Source organism: Melanotaenia boesemani, chromosome 6 (assembly GCF_017639745.1).
Source record: "Melanotaenia boesemani isolate fMelBoe1 chromosome 6, fMelBoe1.pri, whole genome shotgun sequence".
NCBI lineage: Eukaryota > Metazoa > Chordata > Actinopteri > Atheriniformes > Melanotaeniidae > Melanotaenia > Melanotaenia boesemani.
Window position 1 is genome coordinate 37,425,390 of NC_055687.1, and position 19,369 is coordinate 37,444,758.

Below are 19,369 nucleotides of genomic sequence, written 5' to 3' on the forward strand. Positions count from 1 at the left end.
CAGCCTGGAAATTGACTCCAGTTTAGATCCAATCTAAACAATTTGATTGTGGATTTCACACCTTCCTGCCTCCTTCGCTGCAGCAGATCTGCTGGTTTCTGTAGCAACAAGCCTGTCAGTCAAGCCATCCATGACTGAGAGAGCAGAGCATGAAAACATGAGCATAGTGGTGTTGTGGGGAGTCTGAGAACAAAGGAAAAGTCTGTGTTGGGTTTGTATTTGGACTCTTGATGGAGTGAGACATGATTCTGGAACCAGCTTTTCCTCCCGCGGCAAGACAACATGGATGGATTTAGGAAACCAGTTACAGAGACTGGTTTACTTACTAACTCACCATATGAAGCTGCTGCTGTCCAGGAATATCTGGAATACAGTGATGCTCCATCATAATGCAGCACGTATTCACAAGTGTTGGACTACAGGGGGCTGCTGCTTCCACAGCTCTGGGGAAGAAGCTGTCTCTGAGTCTGTCTGTGGTGGTTTTAATGCTCCCATCCAGCTTTCCTGATGAAAACGATACAAACAGGGTGTTGCCTGGGTGGGTGAGGTCGGCTGCAGTGCATCTGGCCCTCTTCTGGACTCAGGTGGTGTAGATGGAGTCCAGATCTGGTAGACGGTGGCCCACAGTCCCCTGCCAATATTAATAACTGGCATCACAGGATGCTCTCCATGGAGGCTCTGTAGAAGTTCACCAGCAGCTGAGAAGAGAGTCCCATCTGCTTGACCTTCCTGAGGAAGAAGAGCCGTTGTTGGGGTCTTCACCAGGTGGGAAGTGTCTAGTCCAGGAGAGGTCAGAGGAAATGTGGATGTCCAGGAACTTCATGCTGTCCACACGCTGCACTGCCTCTCCGTGGATGCAGAGAGGAGCATGCTCAGTCTTCCTGGACCTCCTGGAATCTACTAGGACCTCCCTGGTCTTGTTGATAAGAACCAGATTGTTCTTGGAACAGCATTCTGTGAGACTCTGGACCTCTTCTCTGTAGTGGTCTCATCATTGTTGGATATCAGACCCACCACGGTGGGATCATCTGCAGACTTCCCAGCCGTGTTGGTGGGTGGATGGCAGAGCAGTCCTGTGTGAAGAGGGCGGGTCGAGCACACAATCCTGCTGCTTTCCAGTGTTGAGGATCAGTGGTGAAGATGCTGACCTCCCTATCCTCACCACCTGGGCCTGCTGGTAAAGAAGTCCCTGATCCAGGTGCAGAGTGATGCTGGCAGACCAGGTTGTGGAGCTTCAGGGCCAGCAGGTCCAGAAGAACGGTGTTAAAGGCTGAGCTGAAGTCCACAAACAGCTTCCTAACACATGTGTTGGGATGCTGCAGGCAAGTCAAGGCCGTGTAAAGAGCTATGGAGACAGCATCCTCCGTAGAACGGTTCCCCCTGTAGGCTGACTGCAGGCTGTCCAGGTCGGCAGGGATGGTATTCTTGATGTGCTTTAGGAGGATCTGCTGGAAACACTTCATGATGGCAGACAGGAACTGTGGAAAGCTGCGGGGACAGGTTGAAGATGTCCAGAAAAACTCCTGCCAGCTGGTCTGCACACGAACTTAGTGTCTGACCTGACACCTGATCTGGACCTGCAGCCTTGCTGATGTGGACCCTCCTCAGGGTGGAGGTGACTTGGTGCAGCTGCATAAACAAAGAAACATTAGCTGGATTAGAGGTTTATAGAGAACATGTCATCAACATCTGTGACCACAATAAAAACATTAATCTTAATTACACAATCTTTTTTAATTGCACTGTATTCACCGACACAAGAAGCTCCTGCTATATAATAAAATAATTCAATAAATAAAGTATTAATAATGATAATAATATTTTTTTTAATTTATTTACCTTCCATGCAATGATAAATGTTATTAATTGTTTAATAAAATGTAATAAATTATGATTTATTAGAAATTCTTAATCAGTATATAATTTCAATTAATATATTTTATAATAATGATGTTATATTTATTATTTATAAAATAGTATTTTATTAATAACAATTGAATAGTTAACTATAACAATAATAATGTTAATAATAATAACGATAATGAAAGTAATAATTACCATGCAGCTGGATTTCACTCGCATGGTGTTTTTTTACGGTAATGACGGCGTAGCTGACGCTGGTGAAATGTACGTTCCTTCTCTCTCTCTGTCAGAGAAAGACAGGATTGACTTCATCACTGACAATCTGAGGACTTCAGTTTGTTCACCAGAAACGTTAGCGCTAGCTAGCAACAGCTGTGTTAGCATGCTACACCATCTCCTGTCACTAGGCTGCAATGCATGATGGTCCATGTTGATCAGCACTGCCATGTGGCTTTCACAACAGGAAGTGATGTCACCATGCACGTACATACTTTGAAATACACTGCTCTCAGCAAAGATGCGTTTTTTAAATTACTTTTTTCATTTGGCACTGTCGCTCTTTTCACTCTTTACACTTCTTCTCTCCGACCCTTTAACGGTTAACGGTAACACTTGTCATTATATTATATACACATCAGCACTTTTCATGATTCACAGGAACGCACACAGAACAGCACAAGCGCACACACATCTCTGTCACAACCAGCTGGCAGATACACATGCACGTAGAGAAGCAGTGGGATGCACGCACACAGGCTTCAGTAATATACATATAGCCTCATTTCTGTGGTTGGTTCATGAACGAACTCACATTTGTCACTTGGAATGTGCGTGGAGCTGGCACAAGGGAAAAGAGTTTAAAAATTTTTAATCGTCTGCAAGAAATGAAAGCAGATATAATATTACTCCAAGAGACTCATTTATCAAACTCAACAATAGATCTTCTCTCAACAACCCAGTTTCCACACATGTATTCAGCTTGTTATAATTCTAGGCAGAGAGGAGGAGCAACTCTTATTAATAGAAGGTTAAATTTTGATATAGATAATACAATCATAGATCCAGAAGGCAGATTTATAATAGTTACATTATCTATTAAAAATGTTAAGTTATGTATCGCAAATATATCTGGTCCAAATGTAGATGATCTTCCTTCTTTCACTCCCTCTTCGCCTCTATGGTCACTCAGATAACACACTAATTATAGGAGGGGATTTTAACATTATACTGGAGAAAAAAAGTACCACAGGAGCTCATCGAGTCTGGAAATCCTCAGAAACTGTAAAACAGTACATGAAGAATTTTGGTCTGTGATGCTTGGCGCTCTCACCATCCCACACTAAAAGAATACACCTTCTTCTCTTCAGTTCACCATTCCTATTCTAGATTAGATTATTTCTTAACTAGCAGATGAGTGACATGTCAGAAATCAGAATCCATCCTATTAGCAGTAGTGATCACGCACCAGTATCATTCACTCTGAGAAATAAGAGCAATAAACCAGCAACTAGAAACTGGAAATTTAATACGTCGTTATTTAAAGATCCTGAGTTTATCAGCTACTTTAAAAGAGAATGGTCCTTATATCTAGAAAACAAATTTCTTAGTAACATCAATCTTCCAAAATTAAAACATGAAAATAAAATGGTCTTGGATTCCCCCCTTTCAGTCGGCGAACTCCAAGAAGCTCTCCAGCATATGCCCAACAATAAAGCTCCAGGTCCAGATTGTTACCCAGCAGAATTCTACAAAAAATTCTGGACAATGCTGGCACCCACTTTCTACAATATGATGTTAGAAATAAAGGAAAAACAAAAAATACCTTCAAATATGAACCTAGCCAATATTACTCTACTTTTAAAACCAGGAAAAGACCTGACACTTCCATTGAGTTACCGTTTAATTTCATTAATAAATGTAGATCTTAAAATAATCAGCAATGCTCTGGCCAGAAGGATAGAAAAAAATAACCCCTCTAATAATACATCCTGACCAAACAGGCTTTATTAAAGGTAGACATTCCTCTACTAACATGCAGTAATTAATTAACATTATAGATTATTCTACTCTACATAATCTGGACTCCACAGTCATTTCTTTAGACAGAGGAAAAGCATTTGACTGAGTAAACTGGAAATTTTTATTTGCAACCTTAAACAAAGGAAAACAATTGACTTAAAAAAACAGAAATTCTCTGTTTTGTTTCTGCACAGGTGTAGCAGTTGGTTGTCTGGTGTTAAGTTGGATTGAAGGGTTGCCTTCTTTCTACCATGTCTTTGTCTCTTCCTTTTTACTACTTACCTTTTCACAGGAGCTCATCGAGTCAGGAAATCCTCAGAAACTGTAAAACATGAAGGATTTTGGTCTCTGTGATGCTTGGCGCTCTCACCATCCCACACTAAGAGAATACACCTTCTTCTCTTCAGTTCACCATTCCTATTCTAGATTAGATTATTTCTTAACTAGCAGCTCGCTGATGAATGACATGTCAGAAATCAGAATCCATCCTATTAGCATTAGTGATCACGCACCAGTATCATTCACTCTGAGATGTAAGAGCAATAAACCAGCAACTAGAAACTGGAGATTTAATACGTCATTACTTAAAGATCCTGAGTTTATCAGCTACTTCAAAAGAGAATGGTCCTTATATCTAGAAAATAATGACTTGCCAGAAACTTCAGCGTGTGTTCTTTGGGAAGCAGGAAAAGCAGTAATGAGAAGGACAATAATTTCCTTTTCTTCTCATAAGAAAAAGAAGGAAACTTTGAGAATTTCCGAGTTAGAACTCAGAATTAAATCCTTAGAGGACCTTACCATGTCTCCCCAGAAGAACACACACTAAAGGCTATAAGGAAAGCTAAACTTGAACTTAATGAAATAATAGATAAAAAGACGCAATTCTTGGTGCAAAGACTTCGTTTGGAGAATTTTGAGCATGTCAACAAATCTGGAAGGTTCCTGGCTAATCAGTTAAAAACAAACAAGGAGAAATCAACCATCTACTCTGTCAGAGATCCAGAAGGAAACATCAGCCACGACCCTGACAAGATAAATAACACTTTCAAAGAATTCTATAAAACATTATATACATCACAACTAACTACAACAGATGACAATATTGATAAATTTCTTAGTAACATCAATCTTCCAAAATTAAAACATGAAAATAAAATGGTCTTGGATTCCCCCCTTTCAGTCAGCGAACTCCAAGAAGCTCTCCAGCATATGCCCAACAATAAAGCTCCAGGTCCAGATGGTTACCCAGCAGAATTCTACAAAGAATTCTGGACACTGCTGGCACCCACTTTCTACAATATGATATTAGAAATAAGGGAAAAACAAAAAATACCTTCAAATATGAACCTAGCCAATATTACTCTACTAATAAAACCAGGTAAAGACCCGACACTTCCATCCAGTTACCGTCCAATTTCATTAATAAATGTAGATCTCAAAATAATTAGCAAAGCTTTGGCCAGAAGAATAGAAAAAATAACCCCTCTAATAATACATCCTGACCAAACAGGCTTTATTAAAGGTAGACATTCCTCTACTAACATGCATAGATTAATTAACATCATAGATTATTCTACTCTACATAACCTGGAATCCACAGTAATTTCTTTAGACACAGAAAAAGCGTTTGACCGAGTAAACTGGAAATTTTTATTTGCAACGTTAAACAAATTTGGGTTTGGGTCATCTTTTATAGATTGGATAAAAATATTATATAACAACCCAAATGCATGTGTGAAGACCAATGATCAAACCTCTACAAGCTTCTGTTTGCAGAGAGGCACCAGGCAGGGCTGCCCGCTTTCTCCATCACTCTTTGCTATTTTTATTGAACCCCTAGCTGCTGCCATAAGACAAAATAAAGAGATTAAAGGAATCCATGCCAAAAATATAGAACATAGTTTTTATGTTGATGATGTATTACTTTTCCTCCAGAACTCACTGACGTCTCTCCCCCAGACAATCACACTTACTAACACATTCTCATCAATATCTGACTACTCTATTAACTGGTCTAAGACTATTGTTATATCCATTAACTGTGACCCACAAAACATACCTAATAATATAATACAGTCTAGAAACATTAGATATCTAGGCATAAACATTTCTTCCAGGTTATCAGAACTAACAAAGCTAAATTATGTCCAGCTACTTAAAGCAATAGAGGATGATCTCTCACGGTGGAGGCGCTTACCCATATCACTCATGGGGAGGGTTGCCACAGTAAAAATGATGGTTCTATCTAAAGTAAACTACCTGTTTTCAATGATACCCACTAAACCATCCTCCAGCTGGTTTAAGTCACTGGACTCACATATATCAAAATTTTTATGGAAACACAAGCCTTCACGTATCAGTCTAAAAACTTTACAACAGACTAAAGATAGAGGTGGATTGGAGCTACCCAACTTTAATCATGTTTTCTTAGCTAACAAGCTGCAGTATATCTCCAAATGGCTTAAACCTAGCAGTCTGGATGAACCATGGTTAGATGTAGAGCAAGCATTGTGTGAGGATCTGCCATTCATCAGCTCAACCATCAAAACACATAAGTGTTTTAAAAGCATCAATATCAGTTCCTCTTTAGTGGCTTGGTGGGATTTTCTAAAAATAACCAAATCCTCACTTTTTCCATGTAAGTTTACACCCCTCTGGAACAACCCTGACATCCTGCAAAATAAAAATCTGATTAATTTCACTCAATGGAAAAATAAAGTTAGAACATATAATAGAAAATGGAAACTTCTTGTCATTTAACATTCTCACTTCACAATATGGAATCACTAGCAAAACATTTTTAGAATATCACCAGATTAAATCTATTATATGTAAAAATATACCATTAATCAATTAAACTTACAGCTACCTATTAGGGTGGCAGAATTCATGAATCTCACAGATAAATCATAGAGATAAATGGTCAGAAATATGTTTAAACACCTTTAAAATGACTAAGAATTCAAATATGCAACTAATACAATTCAAAATTCTGCATAGAACTCATTATACAGGACAAAGGATGTTCAGGATGGGTCTGTCACAATCAAACATATGCCCACACTGCAATGAAAACACACCTGATAACTACCTCCATGCCTTGTGGTCCTGCACACCTGTCCGCAGGTTCTAGCTTCAGGTATGTGTGGACATGTCAACATGGTTTAAATGTAATATTCCTGCAATCCCCACACTATGTCTACTAGGTGACTTGGGTGACAATAATATGGTAATTAACTCTGCACACATGATACGCACAGCATTATGCATCGCAAAGAAAACTATCCTTGTGAACTGGAAAAACAAAAATAATCTGTGTATTCAGCAGTTTAGGAATGTCTTAGTTGACCACATCAGTAGTGAGACAATGTCTGCCTCCTCAAAGAACCATTTAGATAGATAGATAGATAGATAGATAGATAGATAGATAGATAGATAGATAGATAGATAGATAGATAGATAGATAGATAGATAGATAGATAGATAGATAGATACTTTATTGATCCTGAGGGAAATTCAAGCATCCAGTAGCATATACATACATTAAAGGTTAGTACTTGACATTAGGGGTTAGTACTTAAGCATAACTAGACTAATTTAAAATTAAATAGAGGCAACGGTAGATAAAGAAGGCAAAATGGTAAAAACTATTGTACACTCATTGTAATGTCTACTCAGCTAGATGTGCTGTGACGCAAAACCACACTCCGAGTTGGACCGAACAAGAGTCATTATTATGGTCTATGTACATATATACTGTTCAGGTGATCAAGTATGTACATATGTTGACGGTGGTAGCCAAACAAGGTGCATGAGTGAAAAAGTGCAGGATGTGCAAAAACTGCTGAGACAGTGTTTACAGAATGGGATAAGAGCAAATGTGCTTCCAAATGAGAAAAAGGCACATGTCCATAAAAACTATTCAGACTATGGTAGTGGTTGTGACCCCTGCGCCCTCAGCGAGATGTTGTACAGCCGGATGGCCCGGGGTACGAATGTCACAAACCCGGAGATTGGACTCAAAAGAATCAGGATTCCAGTGAAAGGTAAAAAGGAATTTATTTGAACAATGTAAATGTGCACTGGTGATCTATCCGGTCAACGAAAGAGTTTTTGAGTCTGTTGGTGGAGCAGGTCAGGGACAGTAGTCTGGGGCTGAACACACTCCTCTGCCTGCTCAGAGTTCTGTGCAGAGGGTGAGAGGAGGAGTCCAGGATGGTCAGGATCTTGTCCAAGGTCCTCTTTTCTGCCACTGAGACCAAAGAGTCCAGCTCTGTGCCCACCACAGATCCTGCCCTTGTGATCACTCTGTCCAGCCGTGCTGCGTCCCTTTTCTTTATGCTGCCTCCCCAACACACCACAGCATAGAAAAGGACACTGGCCACCACAGTCTGGTAGAACATCAGCAGCAGTTTCTTGCAGATGTTGAAGGACCTCAGCCTCCTTAGAAAGTACAGACGGCTCTGTCCTTTCTTGTGGATGGCGTTGATGGTCTCTGACCAGTCCAGTCTGTCATCCAGCTGCAGTCCCAGGTACTTATATGAACTGACCGACTCCACCTCCACACCCTCTATGGAGACAGGCCTCAGGTCTGATCTGTTCCTCCTGAAGTCCACCACCAGCTCCTTGGTTTTGGAAGTGTTCAGCTGCAGGTGGTTCGCCCTGCACCAGCCAACAAAGTCTTCCACCAAACTCCTGTACTCCTCCTCCTGTCCATCCTTAATACATCCAACTATGGCAGTGTCGTCCGAGTACTTCTGCATGTGGCAGAGCTCAGACTCATACTGGAAGTCTGATGTGTAGATTGTGAACAGGACAGGGGAGAGCACAGTGCCCTGTGGTGCTCCGGTGCTGCTGACCACAGTGTCAGATGTGCAGCCACCCAGCCTAACGTACTGTGGTCTCTCTGAGAGGTAGTCCACAATCCAGGAGACCAGATGTGAGTCCGCTCCCATGTTATGCAGCTTGTCTCTCAGAAGAGTGGGCTGGATGGTGTTGAAGGCGCTGGAGAAGTCGAAGAACATGACCCTCACAGCGCCGCTGCCACTGTCCAAGTGAGTGTGTGCCCAGTGAAGGAGGTACAGGATGGCATCATCCACCCCCACCTTTGCCTGGTAGGCAAACTGCAGGGGGTCCTGGGCGTGTTGAACCTGGGGTCTGAGGTGGTGGAGCATCAGCCGTTCCAGGGTCTTCATCACATGTGATGTTAGAGCCATCGGCCTGAAGTCTTCTGGTTGACTCGCGTGTGGCTTCTTGGGGACTGGGACGAGACAGGATGTCTTCCACATCTGAAGCTGAATCTAATTTCCTCTGGTCCCCTGTGCTTAGTTCCATTACTTGGTGTAGGTGGAGGACTGTGACCTCGTTGCTTTGGGAGTTGGAAAATGGCCGGGAGTGGCTGGTGGTTGAGCGTTCTTTGTGGTTGCCCATGGTGCGGGACCGGTTTGCTCTGCGGTGGGGGTGGCTCTGGGTCTGGCCCTGTCAGGGGCTGTGGGGGCCAGCGGTTGGGGTCGCCTCGTGGCGGGGGGTAAGGCCAATGGTGGTGCCTGGGTCGTGGGCGTCGGTCCTGGGCCAGGCAACCGGGCTATTCCAAGGTGGACTGGGCGGGGGTCCTGGGCTCTGGTGCCTGGGGGTGGTCCCTCCTCCCTCCGAGATGGTGGGGTCTGTATGTGCTGGGGGTCTGGGCCTGCCCGGATGTGCTGCCATGGTGTGGGTTGGTGCATGCCCTGGTATCTGGTTGCCGCCCTGGAACCCCGGGTATGGCCCGGGGTCAGGAGGGGTGTAGGGGTTTGAAGGGGAGCTGAGTGGGATACGGGGGATTATAGGGGGAGGTGCTGGGGTGTGAGACAGGGATGTTTGTATGTTATGTGTGTCTATGCTTTGGATGATGTTTGTGTGGTTGTGGGGTTATGTTTGTGTGTGTGCGTATGCATGTGCAAAGATGAGTGGGAGTGTGCAAGATCATAGGTGAGTAGGTGGGGTGGGGAGGGATGACATGACCCTGGGAGGGGGGCTGGGTGGGCCTGGGGGTGGTGCGCCGTGGATCTGGGCTCTCCTGCTATTCTCCTTCCGCTCCTCTCCTTCCTCCCTGGGTGTCTGGTGGGTGGGTATCTTCTGGATTCGGTGGCGGCTCGTTGGCTGCAGTTGCAGTTGCCCCTCTTCCCTGGGGCGTCGCCGGGGGCGGGCAGGGGGAGGTGGTTGCCCTGGGGGCCGGAAACCGGGGCTGCTGATCTTGGGGGATGCCTGGGGATGCCGCATCTGGGTGGGGGGTGGCTGGGGATGGTGGTGGGGGCCGGATCTGGGGCTCACCGAGAAAGATGAGAGTTTTCTAGATTCTCAGCAGGTGGAGATGGAAGCATGTCTCTCCAGTAAGGAGCAGATGGAGGATTTCTCCTGCTTTGGTGTTACGCTGATAGCGTCACGGTCGTCATGGGAACACACACAGCTGATCAAGCTAAATCTACGTCATTGAAGGAATTTTTGAGTCGTTTTACGGCTTTAAATGGATCCAGTATTCTTTGTAGGTTTTATTAACATCAACACGTATCTGAGAAACAAACTTTAAGACCATCTAGAGTGACTCCGCTGAATGAAATGCTTCATCAGGACATTTAAGAAGTTTCACTTTTTTGTCCTGAGTGGTTTTTTTTCTATCACAGCAGATTATTACAGTAATCTGATTACTCCCAGATAACTGACTTTGATTGTCAAGTAAATTCAGTGTTTTATTAAACTAGCTGGCTGAGAATGTCTTTATTTAATATTTAATATTTAATGTTGACGAGGAAATCGTGTCAGAAAGACGTCATGTGGAGCTGGTGAGGAAGCTCAGTCGGTGATACAGACATCTCTTCCTGAGGAAGATGATTGGTTGTCTAGCAACGGTTAAAGTGATGCTTATGGTAGAAATCACGGTACATCCGTCCATAATAATAACGTACCTGAAGCAACACCTGGGAGATGACGACTCTGAGGCCTTACCTTACCGAGGTCAGGGAGGCAGAATTCCAATATTTAGGAGAGTTACTGGATGTGGTCCAGGCCCACTTATTATATATAGTCATAGTTCATAGTGAAAGTTATGGAATCTAATACGGCTGCCAACCTGTAATTTTACTGTCATCATAAACTCTGGTTCATATTCAACCTTTTTTATCATTTAGTTTGCCTTAGAAAGGGTTACATCCCTCCATTCTTGCTGTGAACTACTGAGACTGGCAGGGATGCTCCGTCCTACTGATGCTGACCCTCACCTGCTTTCTGTTCACCTGTTCACCTTTTGAGTGTTTTTAGAGCTTTCCTCAACTTTCCCAGTCTGTTGTTCACCCTGCTCCAGCTTTTCTGAAACGTTTAAATCAGATTAAAAATGAGTGAATATTTCCAAAAAAATGTTACCAGTTTTAACATATATATGTATATGTATATATATATATATATATTGTCTCTTGTAGTGTATTCATGGCAATATAGGATGAAAATGATTTAGAAATAATTGTACTCTGTCTATATTTATGTTTTGCATAATGTCCTAACTTCATTGGAATATATATATTCAGTTACAGAAGATTTGTAGTTTAATGTCAGGCAGAATGATTGAAGATCAAACTGAAAACCTGAGCCTGGTAAAGCGCCTGCAGCATTAACAGTGTGTGAGTTTCTGAATGAACAGGACATTTATAACTCAAAGCATTAAAGTGCTGATATTATTCCTGTTGGGGTGGAATTAGCAGCATGTTGCATATAAGAGAAGCTAAGCCAACATTATTTATAAAGCATTTTAAAAACAAGAGCAGCCACTGACCAAAGTGCTAAATTTATCAATAAAATGTGTATGAAACATCTACAAATAGAAATGAAATGCAAATAAAAAAAAAAACAAAACAAAACAAAACAGATAAAAACATGAAAACAAAAGACAAGTTAAAACAGGAAAGTTGCAAATGGTACGACTGCAGTGAAATTAAAATCATTATTCTACATTTCTGGTTTCAGTATCATGATTACATTTCATCTTCAACATTTATGCTCATGGGATATATCCCAGATTGATTTTAATTAATAAAAACAGCTGCTGTGTGTTTGTGTGGCAGAATTTAAAACACATCATGACATATTATCTATAAAAGCAGAGCAGACGTGTCTTCATGCTGCAGAATGAGTTGTTCTGTCAGGAAAGAAGACAAAACAAAAACAAGTCCTCTTTGGTTAGTAATTACTCATTAATTAGTCAAGTATTTCCTGATTAGTTTGAAGGCAGGAGTGGACATGATGGAAGCGCTGCTGCAATCCTGTGAGCTCAACGTGCTCCGGAGCAGAAAGCATAGGTTACCATGGCGACGGCTCCTGGGCGACACAAGGCAGGTCCCAGGTCAGTGGTGGGCTGCTCCTGCTGTCGTCTCGTATATAGAGTAACTGGCAGAAACAGACTCAGACGCAGCATCCTGCAGGAAATCCAGCTCAGTTTATGATGGAACAGTTCAGAAATGACCAAACATTGAGAAGAACTGAGGAAGAAGAGGAGGCTGAAGCCAGGATGCAGCAGAACTGTCTCTAAAGCCTGTGTAGGGTTTCAAGTTTCTGTTGGTTTCACATTTGATCTGAAGTGCTGCGACCCAGTTACCCACACGGCTCAGGTTCTGTCAGCCTGCATCTCTGCTAGCTGCTAGCTGCTAGCCGTTAGCTGGAGACACTGTTTGCTTCCTTAAACTCCTCTGGGCTGTACCACCTCAAAGCAGCACAGGGGCCAACTAGGGTTTCAAGACATCCTAACAGGCAGGCCTCTTTTTTATTTCTCCCCCATCTGCTGCATCACACCTATCCCCCCGAGCCACCCCCTCACCCCACTCTACTATCGCCATCCTCTTATTAGCAACCGGCACACAGTCTCTGAGGGAGGTCGATCAGAAGCAACGCTGCCTCCTAAAACCTTCCTCTGATTTCACCCCCTCCTTTCTGCTTATAGTACAATCTCATCGTTTCCAGCTTGCGAAGGGAGCGGAAGAGAGGGAAGAGAGACACAGTGTGTGTTTGATGGAGAGAGAGAGGGAGAGAGGGATGTTTTGAGCTGGTTTGCAGGCAGAGAGGTTGGCTTGGATGCGTTCTGTCTGCTCTTCAGAGGATTCCAGGTGAGCTGTTTCCTCCTGGAAGGTAAGAGGACAGCTGAGATTGGTGCTGATTTTCTTCTGCATCCGTCGTCATCATCCTGCCTTCCTTTGCTGTGCATGTGTGTGGGTGCGTGTGGATGAGCATGAATAGCATTCTCCAGACATTCACATGACACTGTCAGATTCTGCAGGCGTGTTGGTTTCTGTTCATATAAATAGCAGACATGAGTTGGAGCTGTGTGCTTGCACAGTGTGTTTAAGTGCTGTTGTTAGAGGGGGTGATGATGGCTTCTCCTGCTAACATGCCAGCTGGAAAGTTGATGGTCCAGCTGAGTATGAGTGCATCTCTGTGAAGGAGGATGTGACGAGAAGCTCTGGGAATAGAAAGGAAGTGTGTGTGTGTCTGCGCATGTGTGGATGTGTGTGTGTTTCTGCTGCTAACTCTCAATGTTGTCTTTCCGCTGTAGCGGCGTCAGCACCATCCTCTGTGCTGTGGTGGGTGCTGATGTGTCCCAGTCTGATGGACTGGACGGTCCTCGCTGCAGCATTTTTTTCTGCTCACACTACAATATGTCACCTCGTTTCCGGGAAATTTTGCAAGACGCTCCTTTTTTTTCCAAGCCCACGGGAATGGAATGTGGGTACAACGGGGACAGGCCGTTGCCATCTGTGACAGCGTCTTGTGGACGCTTAGAGAGGCTTTCTGCACGGCCATATGCAGCTTCTCAGGAAGACAGCAGGCCAAGCTGTTAGAAAGAGATAGAGAGAAAAAGAAAGGAGGGATGAACAAGCAAAACAAAGCAGGAGTCATATTTCAGAAGAAGAGTCTTTTAGCAGACTTTAGAATTCAACTTTGCTTCAGTAAGTGCAGGAAACCAAGCAGCAAAGTTATCTTCCTCCCATTTCTGCCACCGCAGGAAGACGAGAACCTGTTGAAGGTTCACTTTAATTCAGATGAACTGGGTCTGACACAAACTGTCACGTTCTGGACAAATGAAGGTCTTCCTGACAGGACTGTTGGCATAGCTCAATTCAGCTTTATTTATACATCACCAATTCACGACAGTCATCTCAAGACACTTTAACACAGTCCGACTAATTCCAATTCATTATGAGCCAATCAAATCAAAACCACCATATGATCCACATCAGTCCAGTTTATAATAACTGCTCATATAAACCAATTCATAAAATAATGACCTAGCTAAGGAAACCAGAACCAGGAAGGAAAACCTCCAACAAAACCAGAAACAGGAACATCAGCCATCTTCCTGGACCGGTTGGGGGTGGAGAGGACAGGAAAGAAGTTCCTGCTGAGGAAGATGAAGAAAAACACAAATGAACTACAACGTCAGATATTTTCACTGGTTCCGCAGAGAGGGTCCGATAACTGAAGGTTCTGCCACCCATTCTACTCAGGGTTCCCGCGGATCCTTAAAAAGTCTTAAAAGGCATTGAATTCATCAATCTAAAAATAAGGCCTTAATTGGCATTAAAATGTCTCAAATTGATCTTTCAAAAGTCTTAAAAATGTTTATACATAATTCGTAGGATTTTATAATTAAAATTAATCTCAAATCTAAAAATAAATCCTAACATTCATTTTATTTAAAATTTACCGAATGTCTCTGATGATGCGAACATGATGGCGGAACCAACAAAACAGTGACGTGGTTGCAGCGTCTCTAACTCGAAGAGCAGACGCATGTTGTTAATGTAGCAACTTTGAACTACATCATGGGAAAGTGTAAATTCAGCAAAAATTGGCTGTTCGACCAAGATTTTTCTTCATGGCTGAAAGTGGTACCAGGCAATGTGTACGAGGCACGGTGTATTTTGTGCAAAAAAATGTTTCAAACTCAGCACGATGGGAGTCGAGGCAGTGGAGTCTCACATGCACAGCGCGAAACACAAAGCGTCAAAAAGTCATGTTTTATGTTAAAATAAACATTTGGGTGAAATTGTCCCTAACCACTTGTAATTGATGTGGTGTTTTTTCCCCTACTTTTGTTAATTGGGAAGTTGGTCTTAAATTTATTTTCAAATGGCATTAAAAAAGTCTTAAAAAGTCTTAAATTTAACTTGCTTTAAGTTGTAGGAACCCTGCTACTATTGTCAGTCTCGAAGCAACTGATCCATGGACTAGATTTCTGCATCTCTCTGAGGCAGGATGTTCCTCATATTGGGAATATGAATAATTTTTCTTTGGTCTTCATCTTCAAGTATGCACCTGATGCTTTTATAGTTTGTGCTGAGGACAGATTCTTCCCATACACATGAGCAGTGGAAACGAACTGACTCTGTTATCACCATTCATATCAATGATGCGTCATTATGGATCGTTAACTGGAACAAGTTGTCCTCATAGGACCAGAAGAAGAGTGCACAGCACTTAGAGATGTTGCTTAAGCACCATCATCATCTTCTGGTTTCACTTCTTTCTGCATCACAGTCAGATTAAATCACAGTATCTGGTTAAGGTTTGGATCGTAGTCATTGTTACCTTTAGTATGTCAAAATGATCATTTACAACAGAAATCAACAGAAAAATGTGGTCCAGCTAATTAAGCTTTAAGGAAGACGAGAACCTGTTGAAGGTTCACTTTAATTCAGATGAACTGTCAAGTTCTGGACAAATAAAGGCCCTCCTGACAGAACTGTTGGCATAGACTCGCCCCGATATCTCCAAGAACTTTGTTCAGCTCAATTCAGCTTTATTTATACATCACCAATTCACAGTCCGATTAATTCCAATTCATTATGATGCAATCAAAACAAAACCATCATATGACGTAGTAAGGGGCATAAAACAGGAGAGGATAAAAATGTCACATTTCTCTGTTTTATATCATTTACTCAGGCATAGTAAAAGAAAGAACACAAAGTCTCTAAGGTTCCTGGATGTCCCTAGACACCAAGAATATGGAAAAGAACCTGATTATTGTGGTGACTTTCTTAATTTACTTTGGGTTTGAGGTTTTTCTGCTTAACAGGTTAATAAAAAAATATTTCCGATGCGCAATCCCTTCAGAATGTCTCTGAACCTGTTTCCCACTTCCAGAAGCTTGAGCACAGAGAGCATGCAGAGTGTTCAGGCTTGAGTTTTTCCGTTTGGCTCAAACACTGCCTGCTGGCTCTGACAACTTGCAGCATGCCACCAGGACAGTGTTTGGATGAGAAACAGACCTGTTCTGTTGGACTGTTTACTGATGCCACAGAGTTATGGATGTCCTCTTCATAGGGTGGGGCCTTACAGGTGATCTCCAGTTTGGGAGCAGGTTATCCATTTAGGAGCCAGTGATAGGGACATTACTGTAAGTATAATTACTCAGTAAAATGGAGCATCAGAGCTGATGGAGAGGTCAGGACAGACAGCATTGCTCCACTGCTGTTATTCAGATGTAAATCCTCAGAGATGTGTGTGCGATTCATATGAAGGTGTTAGCTTAAGTGGTACTTGTGCTAATGAGTCGGCTGTGAATGCCCAATTACACCTGAAATCTGCATCTTGTTAAGGCCATTTTGTTGTGCTGGTTTCACGTAGAGTCTTACCGAGACATGAAATTGATTTTTAAACGTCCTCACTGAGAAAGCTACAAAGAATTATCTGATATATTCTGTATGGTATAAATGTGACTTTGACATTACTTTAAGTTTTCTTGTGTTGAAAACTGTGTTCAATATAGAGTCATAAAGGTTTTCTGGTTGTAAATGAATGTTTACAAATGATTTCAGATGTTGTGGCGTCTGCAGTGATGCAGACTCTACATCAGCCTGTCGTGGTGAAGAAGGAGCTGAGCTGAAAAGCAAACACACCAGTTTGATTTACTTGTTGATCTACGCTCCTACCCTCGCCTATGATCACGAGTTGTGGGTAGTGACCGAAAGAACAAGATCGCGAATACAAGCGGCCGAAATGAGTTTTCTCTGCAGTGTGGCCGGGCTCTCCCTTAGAGATAGGGTGAGAAGCTCTGTGATCCAGAAATAGAGTCGCTGCTCCTCCACATCGAGAGGAGCCAGATGAGGTGGCTCGGGCATCTCTTCAGGACGCCTCCCTGGTGAGGTGTTCTGGGCACGTCGGGATTCCCCCCGATGAGCTGGTGAATGTGGCCGGGGAGAGGGAAGTCTGGGTTTCCCTGCTTAGGCTGCTGCCCCCGCAATGGATGGATGGACGGATGTATGGATTACTGGATGGATGGATGGATGGATGGGTGGGTGGGTGGATGGATGGATGGATGGATGGATGGATGGATGGATGGATTACTGGATGGATGGATGGATAGGCGGGTGGATGGATGGATGGATGGATGGATGGATGGATGGGTGGGTGGGTGGATGGATGGATGGATGGATGGATGGATGGGTGGGTGGGTGGGTGGGTGGGTGGGTGGATGGATGGATGGATGGATGGATGGATGGGTGGGTGGGTGGGTGGGTGGATGGATGGATGGATGGATGGATGGATGGATGGATGGATGGAATAATTGAAGAGTTTTTATTTGTAAATCCAGCTTTGAACCCTGTAAAGAAAATCTGACTTGAGAAATTCAGCTTTGTGAATGTGTAGATAAGAATCTGCATGAGAGTACAAAATCTTTATATCTGTAAAGAAAAGCTGAAGATCTTCTGCAAACATCTGTTTCCGGATGCAAAGCAAAAAACTTCCTGTAAGACTCTTCCGACCCCCCGTCTTTACACTTCTATCTGATTGGATGGTGACAAAACAGACTGTCCAATCACAGAGCCAATGCCTTGATTTTTATAGACAAATGACGATGTGACTGCTTCTGTGACTCAGGTGCGTGATCATTTATGATATTGTGAGAAATAAAGTAACCCTCAGGCCCCACTAAAAACAGAGAATAATCACACTTTTCCTTTTTGGTCAGTGACTCATATTTAGATCATTTTTTTTCCATTAACTCTAGTCCTTATCATGCACAACCAATGTGAATTTATTTTCATACTTCTAAAATGTATAAATGCCTGTTTTTTTTTTTATGTAATTTACATAAATAATTTGTAGGGGTGTAAGGATACATGTTTCCATATTTGGATTTTTCAGTATGGAACATAAGAATATCGAGTTCCCACATGGAAAAGTAACTCCCGCGCACTCTACAGCGTCTGCTAACAGACATTAGGGCTAGCAACAGTTTTAAGGAGAAACCAGAGCTGAATCAAAGACGACTTTGCTTTCCTTTGCTAGGTCATTATTTTAAGAACACTGTTATAAATTGGACTGACGCGGATCATATGTTGGATTTGTCTTAATTAGATAATATGAATTGGCTTGAATTGATGTCTGTAAAGTGTCTCGCGATGACTTTGTTGTGAACTGGTGCTACACAAATAAAGTTGAATTTAAAATTAATTGAATGAATATGAAGTAGATTTTTTTCTATAAGTAGTGAATGTAATAAACCAGAACCTCTGCAGAGAAGCCTTATACGAGAGTGTTTGAGGATGAGCGAGGGTACGGGCTGGTAAGGAGAGAAGTCTGAGTGGGAGGTGGAGGCAAGTAGGTGGCCACATCGCTGTCGTTCTGACTGAGCCAAAACTGCCGGGAATCTGGCCAATTTAGTCATTTATATGTTTGAGCTTTCTGTTCCCTTGCATCCTAATCAAAGGCAACGAGGCTGTGCTAATCAGGCGTTAGAAGGCCCGGCTGAGTCACTAACTGGCTGGAACACTTCGTCCTCCAGGGTGTTTGCTGGATCTCAGAAATCCTCCTTCAGTCTGGATGAAGGCGCTGTTTGCTTCTGTTTGAATGTCAGCTGTGAAGCTGCTCTGATGCACACCAGTGTAATTTGTAAGGCTTCATAAGCAGAGAGAGAGAGGCATGAAACAGTTGTTCATATAAAACGTTTAGTTTACAGAGGAAGCTGGAGGCTTTAATGTCACTGTGTTGTTTCCTTAGAAATGTTCTTCACCATGTAGTGAAGTAAACTCACCATCTACTTCACTTCCACTTATCCAACTTTCTGTTAACACAAATATCTAACTAGCCAATCACATGGCAGCAGGTAGACATGTAGACATAGTGAAGACAACCTGCTGAAGTTGCATCTGAGCATCAGAATGAGGGGAAAAAAGAAGATTTAAGTGACTCTGAATGTAGCATGGTTGTTGGTCTGAGTATTTACTAGGATTTTCCCATGCAACCATCTCCAGGGTTTCCAGAGAATGGTCTGAAGAAGAGAAAACATCCAGTGAGCCATTTTTTTTCGGATTTATGGCCTCTTGCGATAACAAGAAGTCAGTTTGCATGAACACAGTGATGTTTTGAGCTCTCTCCACCCTGAAGACCTGGATGTTCCACCTTTGTTGGATGCAGATGTCTTTTTTCCTTTTTCCTCATCATTAATAATGATGATTAATGA

General features: G+C 42.6%; 1 protein-coding gene across 3 annotated transcripts in view; it reads left to right on the forward strand.

The window, feature by feature from the left end:
* Positions 1-19,369, forward strand: part of cdk14 (cyclin-dependent kinase 14) — a 224,722-nt gene that overhangs the window by 35,881 nt on the left and 169,472 nt on the right. The window contains exon 1 of one of the 3 annotated variants that reach the window (XM_041988486.1): positions 12,851-13,007. The exons of 1 other annotated variant lie outside the window; for it this stretch is intronic. The gene's annotated coding sequence lies outside the window, so the exon portion shown is untranslated. Of the gene's footprint in view, positions 1-12,850; positions 13,030-19,369 lie in introns of those variants that run through there. One more of the 3 variants, XM_041988485.1, reaches the window with a different exon arrangement.